Below are 17,647 nucleotides of genomic sequence, written 5' to 3'. Positions count from 1 at the left end.
TTCACAGAACTTGCAGGAATTTGGTATCTTTCAGTCCTCCATCTCCAGGACTATCTGGTTGAAAATGACTATTAGTGAGAAGGGTTGAATAGATCAACAGCAAAAGGCAACAGAAATCAGCCTAAGAAAATCCTAAAGAAAATTCCTAGGACTACCAGAGTAGATGCATAGATTTTGTACCCTGRTAATAATAGCAAACTCTACAAGTGACAGATTACTGAGTGGAAATATTTTAGGAAGAAAAAAATTCCCATGGTAAAGTTGCATTCAATAAATGAGCTACTGAGGTTAGTTCAGCTGTGGACAGAGTAAATAACATCCTGGGATGGATCAGTCATGAGATTTCTGGGGGACAGCTGCAAATGGGAGGAGGCGTGAAGAAATTATTGAATTATGAGAGGAGAGCTTATTTCACAAGGCTTTAGGAGTGTCTGTCTTGCTTTACTTGGGCCGGGGTAAGAGCCTTCTATCTGTAAACATATCAAAGGAATTAACATTAGGAAAAAGAGGAGAAATCCCTGAAGCACTGTGATGCTGGGGGGGGGGGGGTGTTAATTTTTTTTTTTTTTTGCAGTAGTTAGTATGGCTCCAGCTAATTGTTAATTGTGTTAAACTGTTCTAGTGTTAATTTGGCAAAGAGGCTTTCTTAGATCCTAGAAGCACTGACAATGTTGTCTGCCTGTGTTGTGATACTGTTCATTCTTTTGTTATGTAGTGTCAGTTGTCTTGTCSTCTGTATTATTCTAGTCATCAGATTACTTGGAAGGAAGAACATGAGTATTTGAACAACTTTTACTGAAATCTGTTGGGCAGAAAAGCTCTTTTTGTAAGCTACTGTTTTTGTGAGTTTCTTGGAAATTTGCTGCTGCTCTTTTATCTGCAGAGGGCAAGAATTAATAGCTCTGTGGTGTAAATTTAGTCACTGATGACTAACCTGAAACTTTATTATATAAATGTCAATTTTGCCATATTCTGTTAATTAGATCACTGTCCCGATGATATCCTTACCCATCATTCTTGATTACTGTGTTGGTGCAGAAGGTAATATGGTATCTGACAGCTGTCAAAGGCTACTATAAAGAGTTCAGTATAAAGCCAGAAGATTTTATATAACCTTGCTCAAAAGGACAAGGCTGAGAAAAATGTGGGAAGGCTTTTCAATTTTATCATTGCCAGAAGACTTAAACCGCATCCCAAGTGCTAAACCCAAGTCAATTTGGATGCCTTCATAAATARCAAAAGCTCCAAGTATCATTTACTAACTTTTAAATGGTGTAGCCTCTAACTCAGTCTGGTCTTTTCTGTAATGAATATGTATTTTCAATAAGAAAGTCTGAGCATAGGGGACAGGATTAGGGACAGGATAAAATTTAATTAAAATAATAAAGGGATGTTTTATTTGTTTATTTCCCTGTTAAAAAAATTAAAACTTCCATTTTAAAAGATCTTTATTTGCTAGGTATGCCTATTTGCCATGGACAAAAATAGATTGTTTTACCCTTGGTTTTCAATACCGCATAATATGTGATGTTTTCTGGGGTTTATTTTTTGTTATGCTCTGTGGAAAGTTTTAGATAATTTATGTAAATGTGAATTTTATGCACATTGTAGCCCTGTTTTTAGAAATGTTTTCCTTTTTTCTTTAACTGCAAGTTGTCATTTCCTTCTGTACTTGTAAATAAAATGTTGGTGGACATCATTGCGATCTCTTATGTCATGACCTAAAAAGAAATCTAACAAAGCAGTTCCAGACTCTTCGTTCCAGAATCTTGGGTGACTGCCAGAACTTTGCATTAAAGCCCACAAGCAGTGGTACTATAAGAGTTTTTGCCTTAAAAGATAGGTGGAGTTATATGCAGATCACCGATCTAGCATCTCTAGCGGGATGGAGACAGATTTGCTCTGACAATATAATGCACTTTGCAAGCTTCTATTTTAAGAATTCATTGTACTGTGACTTCTTTAAGACTATATTGGACAAGTATTTTTGTTTCTCTCAGGAGTGTTATGCTCCAGAAGGTCCAGGTTCATATTGACATTGTTAAATTCTGCAAATCGAAAGCTTGTGCATGTGCCTAAAGAAGTATTTCTCATGAGATTTTTTTTTAACTGTAGCTGTTCAGCAACTTTGTATTGTTCTTTTTCTCCTGTTACCTCTTGAGGTAGGAGCAATGCAGTCTGCGTAACAACTGAGAAACTGCAGGACTTCCTAATTCGCCTAAGTCCTTACAAAAATTGTGGAGTGATGGGAAAATCTGAGCTTTGCATTTGTCTTCAGGATGAGTGTAGCATGAGCAGTTTAAGTGCAAATGACACTTCTGCATGCTGCCTCACAGATAAGCCTCCGCTCTGACCTCCAGGTCCCTTCCTGAGTGAGAAGGTAGTTCGGTTCCTGTGCTCTGACAGTTACTCTTTTTTTTTCTCCTAGCACTGGAAACAAAGATACCATTTTCAGTGATAGAGTGGTTGAGTAGCTGATGGTCTGGAAGGCAGGGAAAGAGTGGTATTAATTTGCCAAATCCAGTTTATTTAACCTTGGCCACTCAGTGGATGCTGCTTATGTTTCCAGTAGTGCTAATTAGACTAGCTGACTGCTTCCTTTTTCTCAAATCTGTTGCTTCTCTCTATAGGTGATAAGGGGGAAGGGAGGGGGGAAAGCTTTTCAATTACCTAGGACTTTTGAAGAATATTTAAAACCAAACTAAATGAAAAATGCCTTTCTATGCAGTGTCACTTTAAATGTGAGCAGAAGTCACTGTCTCCTGATCTGATCACAAGAGATATATTTTCAAATAGAGAATCTTCAGATACGGCCTATATTACAGTAGATTGATTCACTGTAAATATGCAGTTTTTCATTTTACCTGTGGCTTTAAGAATGGCGTTTCTTGTTTTAATTTCTAAATATATTACTATAAATGCATGGCTATAAATCTTTATCAGTATTTTTCTTCTGGTCCTTTTTCTAGGCTGAGAATCATCTTTCGGTTTATTATTTGGCAAACATTCAACTAGCATTAGAAAGAGCAGGCTATCAGTCTTTAATAGCTGCCAATATGATTACAATTTTCATTTTAAAATGGTTTATTGTAGCAGTATACAAGTATATCATTAGCTGACTTATTTTAAGTAAGTGGAAACTGCCACCTTGTGAACTTTTTCTGCAAAACGTAATTCATTCTAGCCTTCTAATACTTTATGGTGTTTATATGTGAAATTATACATTGAGTACAATACATTTGTACCTAAGTGCACACTTGCACATCAATCTTATATTTAGACTGACTTAGGGTCTGACTTATATTTTTTTATTTCAAACACCTTAATGCTGTACAAAAAATACCCTGTTAAAAGTGAATATAGACAAACTGGCATTTTACAGGGAGTCTGATAGCTTGGATTTTTGAATGTAAAGACAAAGTAATTAATATATAATGAAAATTTGTTATTAATCTTGTGTATATTTTATGGTTGATTGGGAAGAACTTTTTGCTTTTTTGGATAATGCACCAAATTTACCAAATTTATTTTGAAAATATAGTTTTTGGGTATTATCAAGTCTTAGTCCTATTTTCTTCCTTCTGGGCCAAAATTTCAGCATTTTATGATTGGATTTGTCCCTACATGATGCAGCCACTCTATGATGTTGATATTGTATTTACTGCATATATAAACACATGTATTGCTAAATAAACTTGTTTAATAAATAAGGAGAGCATGAAAATAGTTTAAAAGGAGTAATATCAGCAAGCACGTTTCAAATTAGGAGACTTTTTATCAAATGTCTACAGTTTTATAGAGCATGAAATGATAATAATGCTACTTTGATTCTGTGCTTCAGGACTCATTAGCTTTGGCAAGTCACTATTACAAACAAATAGATCTGGTATTTGTAAGAGAATCACAATAGGTTGAAGTTCAGCACTTGCTGAATACCTTCTTGGTATATCATTTGTTCAAACCTGGAGATAATTTTTTTTCCCTTTTTTTCTTTATTTTTTTTTCCTGCTTCAAGCTCTCATGTGCAATTTTTAGTATATTTAAGAACTGATACTGAGCATGGTGCATGTACKAGATCCCTGGTTTGTTTTTCTTATAGCTGTGATGCTCTTCATGTTCAAAAGGCCTATTGTTAGCAAAGCCTTGGGATAGATCAGGTCATTTCTGTGTTAAAATATCGTGAGGATTTTGTTCTTTAACTGTCCTTCACTTGTCCCATCTTGCCTGCCTTGTTTTTGTTTTAAAAAGCATCTAAAGTCTGAGTATCGAAGTTCAGAACCCATAATGTTGTTTGTAACCCACTTCCATAGAATTTAGTCTTTTATTTCAAAAATAAATTTTGGTCTTTCCATACGAAATAAATTTTCCCTATGTGAAACCAGTGGAATCAAATGTATTATCTGCTGGAGCCTACAGAAAAACTGTAGCAGTGACTAAGAGATGAGAAGTATCTGCCTCAATCTCTGTTGAAAGATTAAATCCTAAACTTGTTAATTTTATTTCTCTTAGTATCAAGTAAAAATGACTGTTGGATGCCCAAAAAAGTAGGGGAACAAATCTCTTTGCATGCGGGATTTGGGTCCTTTTGGGGCTGACGAAGCAGATGTGTGGTGACGGGAAGAAAGGGAAGGAAACAGGGCAGATATAATGGTTGCCTGAAGGCATTGTTTTCCCATTGTGATGCTGAATGTGTTGATAAGGTATGAACAAATAATTCATATTTAATAAAAGCTGTATTGTGTTCTTAATTATAACCTCCTTTAAAATTAGTGAATGTTTAGCTTTTAATTGAGAGGCAACTATGCAAGCTTAGATATGACAGTAAGCAAAAATTGGCCACTAAACAGGATCAATACACCTCTACTTATAGTTTGTAGAGATACTTTTTATCTTTTACAGAGGGTGGAAATATTTAATGCTTTAAAAATCACCAGTTCCATTTTCTTTTTCAGAGTCACAGAGCAGTTTTGTGGGGCCTCTTTGAATGGTTACAGATATGTGTGGCTGTCTCCATTTTACAGCTGTGATTTTCATTGCTGTGGAATTGAGAAAAGCCACAAATCACCTAATACAAGAAGTAGTGTTTAGAGAAGTAAAGTAGTTGTTAAGCAACTTAACTTTTCCGGAAATCAACTACATATTTGCACTCTGCAGGAAATGCAAGTGCATTTTGTGGGTTTTAAGATATTCCTGAGTAATTACTGCTAAAATATTCTAAAGAATGAAATTTAAAATAAAATTAGTAGGACCTTATGCACATTCAAGAGGTAAGAAAAATATTATAAATTAAGTATTTGGTATGTTTAGTTGGCCTAAAGATGGAGATTTTTAAACTACTTACAAAGATCCGAAGTTGATTGATACAGATGTCAGGGGAATGAATTCTGCATTTTAATCTGTATTGCAGCACAAATGCAAATGCGAGCTTGCTGCCTCAAGGTATGTCAAGAGATATGGAAAACTTAGGTGGTATTGAAGCAGTGGTACCCTTTGTGTAGACTGAGAGAGAAGACCTAAATAGACTCTGAAGACAGCTCTTAAAGCTAGTATTAAAAAGATAGCAAATACAAAATAATAGGCTTCACATWACTGAGTATGTTGAGAGGAATGACCTCATAGGAAGTGTCTTTTACAGATTTCACAGTCCTAATTACGTTGACTTTCCTCTTCAGTCAGCCCCTTTCATTTTTCCCTTCCTTTTTCTCTTCCCCCTTTTAAATGCCTTATCAGCTTCCTTAATTTCTGCTTTTATTCACTTCTGCCTCTTACTTTGATGTCCACACATCCTTTAGGTGGTTTTTTTTTGGTTTGCTTTTACTGAGATACTGTATCCTAGTTGTCATCTGTCAGTTTGTTTTTTACTATAGTCATAGGCTCTAGTCATAAATGATCACTGAGTRTATGCTTTCTCACTCATTTGTAAGTGTTCCTACAGTCCCTTGTCTTTTTGTCCAGTATAGTAGCTTCGGTGGTGTGTATTTCTTTGGTAACTGCCGATTTTATTTTAGTGGCTCTCAGTTCCTAGTGTTAKGTTTTCATATGGCAAAGCATTGTGGGGACTTTTGGAAATGCCTTTATTGTAAATTTCTTTCTTCTGAGTAATTCTGTTTTTCTCCTCTCAACTTCCTTAATCTCTACCAGACTGCTGAACAGAGCTAATAAATGAAATATGACCCTTTATTCTGGATTTCTCCAATCTGAGTTGTCAGTGGTTGTTCCCCTCCTCCCCTGCCCCATCTTCATTTCTGTTACACCTGTATATTCTTTCCTTTCATATTTCTCTGTTGTGCCGTGCTCCACTGATGCATTAGTAACATCATGCATCTGCTCCATCCTCTCCGTAGTTCGGTGTTTGGTTATCTCCTTTTGTTATATCTGTGTTGTGCTATTGGGCTAAGCAAGAGAGAGACCTAGCAAGTCTTGCACTACTTTACTGAAAATGGTTTCTCCTTCTAAGGAACATGTGTAAAACTATGACATTAAATCATGAAAGAGTCTCATCTGTTAATTACAGCCTTTTTGTAAGGGAACAGATGACCTAGTTACTTAATTATGTTAACCACGGAAACTTGCACAGCAGTATTTTTCTCAAGCTATTAAAAGCTTAGGCCTTGTTCACATTAGAAGAGATGTACTAGTTTTTGCAACATGTCTTTAAACCAGCCAAATAAAGTATTTGAAAACTACTGTTGCAGAGTCACTTAAATTAGTTTGACTCTGATTTGAATAGCTTACTTCAGAATTCGGTTTATCTCTTACTGCAAGCTAAACCAATATAAGCAGAGGTTAAACTTAGACTATTATTTCATGCGTGATACTGTCTTTGATGAGCTAAAGATGAAACTGTGACAACCAAAATAAGGTGTTTGTTGGCTTTACACCTGATGTCAATTTTATGCCAGCTGCAGGAGGACAGATGACACCTGAACCTCTTAAAAAACAAACAAACAAAAAAAAAACCCAAAACACCACCAAAAACCGTACACACCTTATTCAGAATTATTTGGACCAGAGTAGTGATTTTTATACCTGCCAGTGATTGCTTGGTGTGGTGGTAGCACTTTGATCTAGTGCCCTAAAATCAAGTTTATTGCTTTGTGAAGTGATGGGCTGCCTTCGCTTTGCCATCATTGATGTGCTAATTTAGTCTGGGTGTCTTTAAAGAACAGCTGTGGTAAAAATTTGAATTACTTTAAAGTAAAAACTTGAAAAGTTTTGGTATGTAATGATCTGGTAGTTTCCCTTCCTATTAGTAGTTGAATACTGGCTGCCACGTGGAATACTGACATCCTGGAAGAGTTAGAGCATGAGAGATTCCTATGTACTGCACACCCATTAAAAAGGAGGGATGGGGGCAGCCGGGGCAAACCCTGCCACATTCTGCCTGTCCTAGTTTTATAGACTGTGAAGATGGTAGGTTTTATTTCTTCTCTTTTCTTCTTTTTTTTTCTTTTCCTCATTCTTTCTTCTTCTTTTCTTGTCTTTCACATAAGCTATTTTACTTTTAAAAATAAAAATGTTTAGTGGAAAAGAACATGTATATTTCTATTCTTATCAAATAATGCCCTATTTCTCCTATGACTTCTGATATATAATGCATTTCTATAGTAGAAAATGAAACTGAAAATATGGAGTCTTATTCTGAGAATACTGCTCTATGTTCAGCCACACTGTTTCTGTAGCTTTGAAATGCATGGTTTTGGTTTTGTTCTCTTAAACTTTTTCATGCTTGTAAAGTTGCTACTGTCCATTTGGCTGAATTTAAAAGCAACCAACTAATTGAATGACAGCTCTGTAAATTAGAGAATGCTAAAATGTCATTTGAAGAACCCTCTTGAAGTTTTATAGTATTATTAAAAAAAAAAGTCTGGAAAAGAGATGCAGTATTAACATTAAAAATAAGTTTTAGTAGCAAATAGGACTGTTACATGTTCAATTTTAAAAAGAATGATGGTGTCTTTGTTTTGTATTTGAGAATAAGTAGGGGTTTTAAAAATAAGTGGGTCTGTCATAGCTGATATTCCTTAATGAATGCAGGWCTGTATGTGTTTCTGACTTCCTCCTTTGGTAAAGCATCTCTAATAGCTGTCTGTTAGTAAATTATTCCCCTCTCATACTACCTTGTGAAAACAGTTCTGATGCTCCTGGATGTTAGAGTGAATGGTAATTCTCGTCTCATGTTGCTAGGCACATCAAACCATAGTGTTTAGTGACCCCTAGGATTTTGAAAGGTACTCTTTAGTGTGATTGTTTTGTGATGTTAACTGAACACGTTTACTTGGACTGGACTTGTAGTCTAATGGTCCTTTTTCTTCTTGTTGACTTCTAAGAATGAAGAAGTAAAACCAGCAGTAGTAGTATGAATGAATAGCCATTATTTTGCTTGTATTGGAGAAGATTCTTTGCTTTGACAGGAATGAAAGAGGAAATCAACCCAATAAATCATCAAGAAAAAAATAATTATATACTTCTGTGTCTGCTACTGATACATCTATTGGCTTGTGCTGGTCCTTTTAAAATATTAGTGGATATGAAATTTTGACAGTGTAAACAAGCTCGGATTGTATGTGAAGAAGAGTGTGATTTCACTGGAGGCCCTGTAGCCCTGAATACTTGCAAATTTAGGTTTAATTTGTAGATTTTTTTTTCCCTGTTATACTTAAATGCTTTCTCCTATTTATTTCTTTCGTAGTTAATCCCTCGTCCTTCAAACTAATTGAGTCCTCTCCAAACAGTCAGGCAGGCATGCTTTAGCATTAGTACTTCGTGTACTTTCTTGGATGCAGGATCTATTTTTGTGGAAATAAGGACTATATTTGTTGCCTGCTTAGATTTTTAAAGTGTGAAATTCAAGCTCTGTTAAATGACAAAGCCCCCTTTGAGTTTTAGAGTGTAGCCAGGCCCTAAGGGTCTTAACACTAAGAGAAAACCAATGCTGATAGCCAAAAAATAGATCTTATACTTGTTTGCAATAACTCACGCAGGCTTTGTGTTTTCAGAACTTCAGTTCTGTGGTTGATTCAGATGAAAGAGAATTGATGATTTAGAAGTTTCCAGCATCAAATACTTTGAGTGTCATTTGAATTAGAGAAAGGGTCTGCTTCACTATCAAAAAATTTTTTAACGGTTCTGATGGACTTAAAGGTTTCTTCGTTGTATGGTGTTATCTGCTGCAGATTTTTAAATGCAAATTTGTTACCAAATGTAGTTTAAATAATGCATACTGAGTTCCGTACCATGTGGTATGGAGAGGAGAAAAAATCAAATTCTCTTTCAACTGGTTGCATATTTTTTTGTGAAGGTAGGTTTTGTTTCATTCTTGTTTCTGATTAAGCAATCATTGCTTATGTTGAGCTAAGATATTAAAATGTGCTTTAAAAAAACAACTCCTTTTTGGACATCCGTCTTCAAAATGTATCATTGACAACCAAAATGAGAGCTCTTCAGTAGCACCTGATTAATAGTAGGGCTTTTTTCAGTGTCCATACTCATTTGAAGACATGGCTGACTACGTTCATTGAAAACCTGATTCCATGTTTGGCTCTTAATTTCAAAAGTTAAGATCAGTGAAATTTGTTATTGTTATCTAAAATTTGCTATTTGTTATCTAAAAATTGAAGTGATGGAGCTGCCAACTGTTAGCTTTCCTTAGATGCCTTCCCTCCTCCTACCCAGAAATTATTTCAGAGTGGAATTTGACAGTTTGTCCTGAGAACTTTAACGGGGAATCTGAGGACATCGAGGGACGTGTCCCTCTATCAGGCAGCTTCATCAGATCAAGACCTAGTCTGTATAAATAAAACAAATAAAAAAAACAAAGCATATTTTGACCTGTTAGTAAGCATTGGTTTCTTTGCAGTGTATATGCATTTTTCTTGATTTTTCTGTCCGGTAAAGTCCGGAATAGCAAAGAGAAGATAATGCTATCCACTGTAAAGTAAATTTGCTCACCTTCAGGTTTTTGAGGCAAGATTTAGTTAAGTACTGAATGGTATTGATCTCCTCATCTGTCTATCTGAAGATGATTTTAGTTTGGGCGCAGAATAACTTTACCAAAGAAAGAGTTTGGCTTTCAATGTTATTCTTCAAGAACAAGTAAAAGTTGATACTTGCCCACTGGTTTGCCATGTTGTGGAACCCATGTTTTTATCATGTGCACAATATGTGCTGACAGCACCCCAGGATCTCATAACTTATTTATGTATCTGTGCATGGACATAATTTGATCCAAGTCATATATCTCAGAGCTGTGCATATGTTAACATTAGCACTGCTTCTGTAATAGCAGAAGCCACTTGCCTGTCTCTTTTAGAGCCTTCCCAAAGCAAAACCAAATCTTTTTGAAATGGAAAATACTAATTAAATTGTTTGATAGATCAGTTTGTCCTAGGATAATGGGACTTTATTCATCCCAGTTGGGACAGTTTCACAGACTTTTGCTAACTTGAACAGAATATTGCAATGCTGTGGTTTCTATTTTAAGTAAATTGATTTTAGATTTACTATTGATTAGTTTTTCTGTTTGAAAATGAGTGTTTTGAGGTGAGATAGAAAAAACAGTAATTGGAGAATGCATGTATTTAAAAAATTTTCAGGGCAGTAGACTAGTGCTGAGTCATTTGAATCACTTGCAAACATGATTTTTGGAATTTTTTTTTTTCTTTAGTGTGTGCTAGGTTTTAAAGCCAGGTTGTCTTCACAAATAAACCTATATGCACTGAAGATAGATGTGACATTGTTAGGTTTATTTATGTTGAATATACATACTTTGCAGCTTACTAACAGAGTTCTACAGTTCTTACAGTACCATAAATGGTGGATTTATAGGGAGGCAGGAAACAAGCAGGAGGTTAGATGCTTGCCAGTTTGTTTCTTTTAAAACCACTTTCTCTGTTAGGAAGGCTCTAGTTACTGCTATCCTTCCCTTATTACCTTTTCTTCCCTTTCAGTTGGTAAAAATCTGACTGTAGGAGGACCAGGGGAGGTAGGAGACCTTCTTCCTAACAGATCCTGTCCTGCTGGAAGTTGAGGAAGGTTGGTGGTGCTCACATCCCACTGAAATCATGTTGCTAACCCTGGCTTCTGGAAAGACAAATATTACATATTGTCACTTAGCATTTCTGGGACCATAAATGAATTTGGACTGGCGCACTGGGAAATGTTGGAGTGTAAATTTGTTAACCCAGAAGAAGTCAAGTATGGGCCTGGGAGAGAGAATTTCATTCCCTAAAACTTTTGCTGTAACATTACCATTTTTCTCATGACCTGCATGTGTGTATCTGAAGGTAGAAAAATAATGAAGCAAGTGTGGATACATGAAAGAAGTAATGTGCTGTAGTACAGTACTTCCATGATTTTTGGCTATAGTTAAAACCAATTAGAAAAAAATTCTAAAATTGTACATGTTAGAGCACGTTTGCAAGCATGAAGATTTGTCTGCTGTTAATTAAAAGATCAAGCAGGCAGATACACTCAGGCTGCTTTTTATGAGAAAGAAATAAAATGGCCAAAAGCATTCTTACTGTTTCTGAACCACAGTAGTTCTGGTTCTAAAACAATTATCCCATTCTGCTGTTTGAGACCCCTTTGCAGTGGGATCCTCAGCCTGGTGTATTTTGGAGCTTGCAGAGGATAGAGAAAGGTGAAAGCGATCTAAAGAATATAATGTGCCATATGGCTGCTATTTGCTCGTAGAATATTCTGTTCGGTTTATTGCAAAAAGTACAGCTGGGCGAGGCAGGATTTATGCTTTTATATACAAGAGACTTCTTCTAATTTTGGATACTGCAGACTCGACTGAACTCCTGAATTTAATTACAAAGTCTGTCATATTAACTGCTTAAAAAACAAAACCAACCCCAACCTTTGTCAGTCGAGTGCAATGCCTCAGGTGTAGGCTCATATGCAGTAGCAAGCCACTGGTCTGCCTTAGCAAGGTCACCTTGTATTTAAAAAGGCGTTAAAAATAGAAGAGAGCTGAAGACCATTGTGAAAATAAAAGAAATGTAAATACAATAACCTTTTGCTTAGCTGACCTAAAAGGTCATAATGCTGTCAAGCTCTAATATTCTTTTCACACTATATGAAGCATATGATTATAAAGTTTATGTGATTGTTATTTTTAATGTTAAACTTATTTACATTTTAAAAACCTGATTCATGCATTTGCTGTTTGGTAGAGCATATTTTTAGTATCTTTTCAGTATAATAATTTCATGGTAGCCAGTTAAAGTTTGGAGTTCTGTGGAAACCTTTTCCTTAGTTGTTTTTCCTGTGGTGTTGGTTGGAAGCTGCTTTTTCCTCCAGGTGCTCTTTTAATAACTAGAATCTTGACATATGAAGGCAGTTATTTTCAGAAATTTATTCTGATATTTATTTAGGCTTATTCCAGATTTTTTCAAGGATCTCAAGTAAGCAATTTATTTATTTATTTATTTATTTATTTATATATTTTAAAGAAAATTTCAAGGTAAGCCAAATTGTTGAACTTGCTTGTCAGGTAACTTAAAAAATAGTTTCTTTTCACTGGTGAAACCTCTGCTTTTCCTCTTGACTAGATTAATTCTGGGCTAATTAGTGCTTTCGTATTCTGATGAAGTCTATAAAAACACTAGTTACAAGTTCTCGAGGAATGCCTAGTCTTTGAAAAATGGATTAGTTCTGTAATTGAGATTCTTTCATGGAGAATGAATCTCATTTGCAATTATATATTTTTTTCCAACAGAGATGATTTTCTTTCATTTTGCCTCTCTCTTTGACTGTCAAATGAGTCAGGACTTAATTTTCTGGTTGTAATTATTTGAATAGCTATTTGAAAAAAAAAGTTTTTACTATGCAAAAAAGACTTAAATCAGAGTTTTACAACAGTTACATTTTTTGTAGTGTTGCTGGTTTTGTTTTCTCTCCTATTTGGATCAGAAAGACTGTACAACTAATTCATCTATCTGACTTTTTTTCAAGTTTGCCAATAGTCTTCTAGACCCGCTTCTCAGCAAAGCATAATGAAAGAATGCTCGGGTGAACTTTCTTCCTCATGTTATCAAAATGCTTTCTAAATTGCATCAAAAATAATTCAAACATTACTGAGACTAATTGCATTCTTTGAAGCACTCTCTGGTATCTTGTTTTGCTTTCTTAATTTCTACCAAAAGTGGGTAATTCAGGAGGCAGTTGTAAGTATAAATTACTAAATTGTTTTGTATTTAAGAAGCTTCTTGTCTGTCTTACATTATGCTTTTTTATGTCTTTATCATTCTGATTTTTGAAGGCTTTCAGTCATTTAGTGAACAGCCAACTTACTGCTAGGAATATAAGATTTTTGACAGTATGTCCCACACTATTCTTGCATCCAAGTTAGGATGTTGCAGCCTGGATGGGTGGACAACCAGATGGGTAAAAAGCTGCTTGGGCTTGGAGGGTAGTGGTTAATGGGTCATGCTGTAGCTAGAGGCTGGTAACAGGCTGAGCGCCGCAGGGCTCGATCCTGGGACCTCTCGTGTTCAACAGCTTTATCTGTGACTTGGAGGAGGTGACAAAGTGGTCGTTCCTAACGTTTGCAGCTGCTGCCAAATTGGGGCGGGACTAGTTGATACAGGGGGCAGGGCTGCTGCCCAGAGGGACCTAGAGAGGCCTGTGGGAACCTTATGAAATTCGGTAGGTACAAGAGCAAAGCCCCGCGCCTGGGCTGGAAGAACCCCCACAGCAGGACAATAGTGCTGACGGCTGGGAGCAGCTCTGCAGAAAAGGCCCCGGGGGGTGGTGGCAGCAGCGAGCACAGCAGGAGCCAGCAGCCTGTTCCTGGCAAGGAAGGTCACAGCATCCACAGCAAGCAGASCAAGGGAAGAGGTTATCTCCCCTTCTCAGCACTTGTTAGAGCGCATCTAGATACTGGGTCCAGCTTGGGGCCCCCCCAGTATAGGAAAGATAACCTAGAGCATATTCAGTGGAGGGCCACTTAAAGCTCTGATATCTTTAGAAATAACAAAAATCCATCAGAAGAGTACTCGCTTACATTTTGTGGTCTACCTGAATGAGTCTACAAAAACCAGATGAACTGTAGAGGGGGAAAGAAGGGCACTTAGACTAAGCTCAGAGTTTCTTCCAGTTTTTGTATCAGTCTGTACCTCTCCCTCTGTAGAAAAGGATACCTGTAAACATAGCTGTTGTAAATGGACTAGAGAATAAAGGTTTTTGCACAATCCATGGTGTGCAGTCTATTAATCAGGAACTGTTTATTGTGATACTATGCATTGGAGGAACACTCTTGTATTAAAGCACAGCTTACGYGACAAAGTGAATGCTGGTTAAAATTGAGAATGCTGACTGCCAGTACTCCTCTCAGATAATTTGTGATTTGGCTTGTAGAGACTATTCGCAGTATTTATCAGTACACCCTGCCTGCAGTAAAGGTATTGTCTGTTTTTATTATATTTTCTTTTAGGTCACAGTTGTTTATTCCTAAGTTATTTTCAAGGATTTTTTGGGGGTAGCCACAATCTGCATATCCACACTGTCATATTTTATTTTAGTACAGTCGTTGTTATCACTTGGTTCAGCTTTTTTTAATGTAACTTCAGTTTCTTTTAAGATATCCTTAATAGAGTTGTTCAGTCATTAACTGGTTGCATTCAGAGCCTATTACAGCCACCTACCACATAATAAGACTTAAACATTAAGTCTGCTTGGTAGCAAATCTGTAAGCAAGATCTTAACTATACTTGTCCTAACAGGAAGTTGTTCACATAGCCTTTACATCACAGTTTACCCAAAAGATTAATTTTGAAGAGAAATTATTTACAAGCAGAGTGTGAGAACAGCACCACAAAAAGTATTTCCCACTGTCTTGAGTACTGCCTTAGGGATCTGAAAGGAGGAATTTTCTTTTTTTATATGAACTTGAGCCAGACAACTTTATTGATTCTAGCACATGAGAACTGTAAAGTAACATAATTAATTGAAAGAAAGTAAACCAACTGGATAGCAGTATGAAGACACCAAAAAGCCATCTTGGACAGCTTGACCTCTTTCACTTTCATGTTTTATCTTAAGAGACATATTAGCAATCTTGACCAGTGTTTCCAATTGCTGCTTTTACTGTAGCCAGTCTTCTAATTTGTTTTATTTGCGGTCTTACTTATTCACCAAATCTGCTGTTTGTAACTGGAGAATGTCTTAAAGTATAAAATGGTCACTTAGTTTGTTTGTTGGGTAGAACCTTTAGCGACTTGGGCAGAAATTTTAATCTGTAGGAAGTGTYGGTCAGTCAGGTGAATGATACCAGAACATGGTGTCCTTTATGCTTGAGGCGTGTGGTTATAAGCTATTGTAATTTGTTCCTTTGAAGTCTGAATTCTTCYAGTCTCTAATTCAAACACTAAGATATGACTATTTTTTTAATAGAGTTCATTTATAAATAAAAATATTTCATAAAGTCATTTAAGAAATAATCTGTCCTGAAGTCCTGGCTGTAATAAATTAATCCTGTAATAGGAGTACAGCATCTGGTTAGCACATGTTCTGAATGCAGAAAGATATCAGAAATGTAAACCAAGATATGAAAATATAGATGTTGTACAAAGTAATAATATTGGATTCCTAGTGTTCTCATGATTTCTAAGTGTGTGGCCTCCTGGCACAACCACATGGTGAGCTTCTCCCAGAAAGAAGGCTGGAGGAGTCGGAAGGGAGTCTCCATAGGGAAAATCAGTGCAGTAAAGGCGATGCTCCAGGCACTGATGTTTTCCATTGACCTTTAAGAGYCCAGGGCAGTCTTTTGACTGGTATCGCTTCCCAGGGCCCATCGGCTTATGCAGGTAGTAGCTGAAGGAGCAGAAGCAGATGACAGCTAAAGCTTTAAGCTACTCTGTCATGCTGGGGTGTTTGGGGAAAAAGACGAGCCACCCCTGAAACTTCTGGATAAATCTTCACCTCATTTGAGGAGGTGAGACCACATGTGCCCAGACCCCGCTTCTGGCAAGGGTGACCAGTTCTGCGATCGAAGCAACTTCCATGCTTCAAAATGTGTGGTGTGGCTGCCAGAGCAGCTGCGTCAGATCCAAATGCAGACAGGCTGAGAGAAGCAACGCAAGGCTAGGGAGAGAGCATAGTTCAGCAGTGTGGGCAACTGAAGAAAATGAGCTTTTGCAAGTTTTGTGGAAGAGTGCTGTCTCTCTGCTTAGGCTCAGGAGGAGGCAGGCGTAAGTYGTACGGTGGCTACGAGGGAGACGAGCTGTGGGTTGCCCGTTGCGGTGGTGGCAGCGGGGCTGTTCCTGGGGATAGTGGAGAAGGCTGTACCTCAGAAATTGAGGTTCCAATTTTCCCTATGAATTTTGTCTACTTTTAGTTCTGTTCTCTTGAAAATCATTGCTGGTTTAGAATTGAAGCTAGCTTGTATCTGGGTTATCATGGCAATTCCTGTAAATCTACATCTGGTTGTGAATTAGCGTTTTCTTTGTAGTCCCTTTATTTCTGTGCGTGTAAATGTGATTGAGAAATACATGCATTTACTAATTCAAAGGTACAGTCTTATGGTGGAAGGAAAAATGCAGTAATATTCTAAGAAGCGTAGGTCAGGTCTCAGAGATGTCCGTATGAGTTCACGTATGTACCTGAGCAGTATATGACAGGATATGATCCACACTTCCGATTTTTCTCAGAACTCACTTAGTGCTGCCTCTGTTCAATGTTTTATAAACTCTTGTATAAAAGCTACACTTAGATTATGCAAAATGTAATTCTGAATAGCTTTGTAAAAGAAAYGATACACCTTACCCTTGTTTTCTGTTTTCATGTTTACCCATTAGTTTCATATAGCCATCCTCAGTGTTACTGACAACAAACAGAAACCCCGAGCACAGCACTTTGCTTTTGCTTAGCCAAGCATTTTTTTATTGTATCTGGTAGAGTGCAAAATTACACAACAAGGTTTTTGATGTTAGTTCCCTGTAACTGAGCTTGGAGGACAGACATATTGCAACTCTTCAGTTAGAGTATTTTGAGTCTGATTAGAAGATGTCAGCACAGCACGTGACTATTAGCATTTAGCTTTGGCCAGTGACAATTTCAATAGTTAACAGGACATTTTAGGCAAAAGGGAAAAATACAGGGGTGAAGTCCTAAGAGAGAAGTCATATAAATTTCATGTGTTGCTTGGATGATACTATGTCTATTTTTAGGTTAAAAATACCCTGAACTACCAATATAGAGTGCAAAACTGTCAGAAAATATTATAGGAAAGACAGGAAATTACGGTAGTCAGTGAGAGCCGCTGGCTCGTATTATTACAATTGAATAGCATTTCTGCATCATACCCAGTGTTATTAATAATTGCTTATCATTCAGAATCATAGTAAAGGAGCTGCCCCAGGGAGTATAGAATTACTGTACACAACTGCATAATTGATAATAAAGATGTGTTGACTTAAAGGAAAATGCTTTCCTTGCTATAACAGGTGTTTTATTTCTGAAATTTGCTTTAAGAAAAAGGTTTCAGCTTATTTACTGATGGTTTAATGGATGTATGGTGTGTCAGTCCAATTTTACAGTTCCTTTCAGCAACTATCACAGCATGGTTGCTTCTCTATATGAACTATGACCATGACTATGACCTTGATGCAGGCTACAGAGTGAATTACTGCTCTCTCATGTT

At 36.7% G+C, this 17,647-nt stretch overlaps 1 protein-coding gene across 4 annotated transcripts in view; it reads left to right on the top strand.

Annotated features, from left to right (window-relative positions):
• DTNBP1 (dystrobrevin binding protein 1) overlaps positions 1-17,647 on the top strand; it is a 78,081-nt gene that overhangs the window by 48,401 nt on the left and 12,033 nt on the right. The window lies entirely within an intron of this gene.

The sequence above is a fragment of the Apteryx rowi genome, unplaced genomic scaffold (assembly GCF_003343035.1).
Source record: "Apteryx rowi isolate R43461 unplaced genomic scaffold, aptRow1 scaffold_366, whole genome shotgun sequence".
NCBI classification, from domain to species: Eukaryota; Metazoa; Chordata; class Aves; order Apterygiformes; family Apterygidae; genus Apteryx; species Apteryx rowi.
Note: the sequence above shows the minus strand (reverse complement) of the source record. Positions and strands in the feature narration are given on the sequence as shown.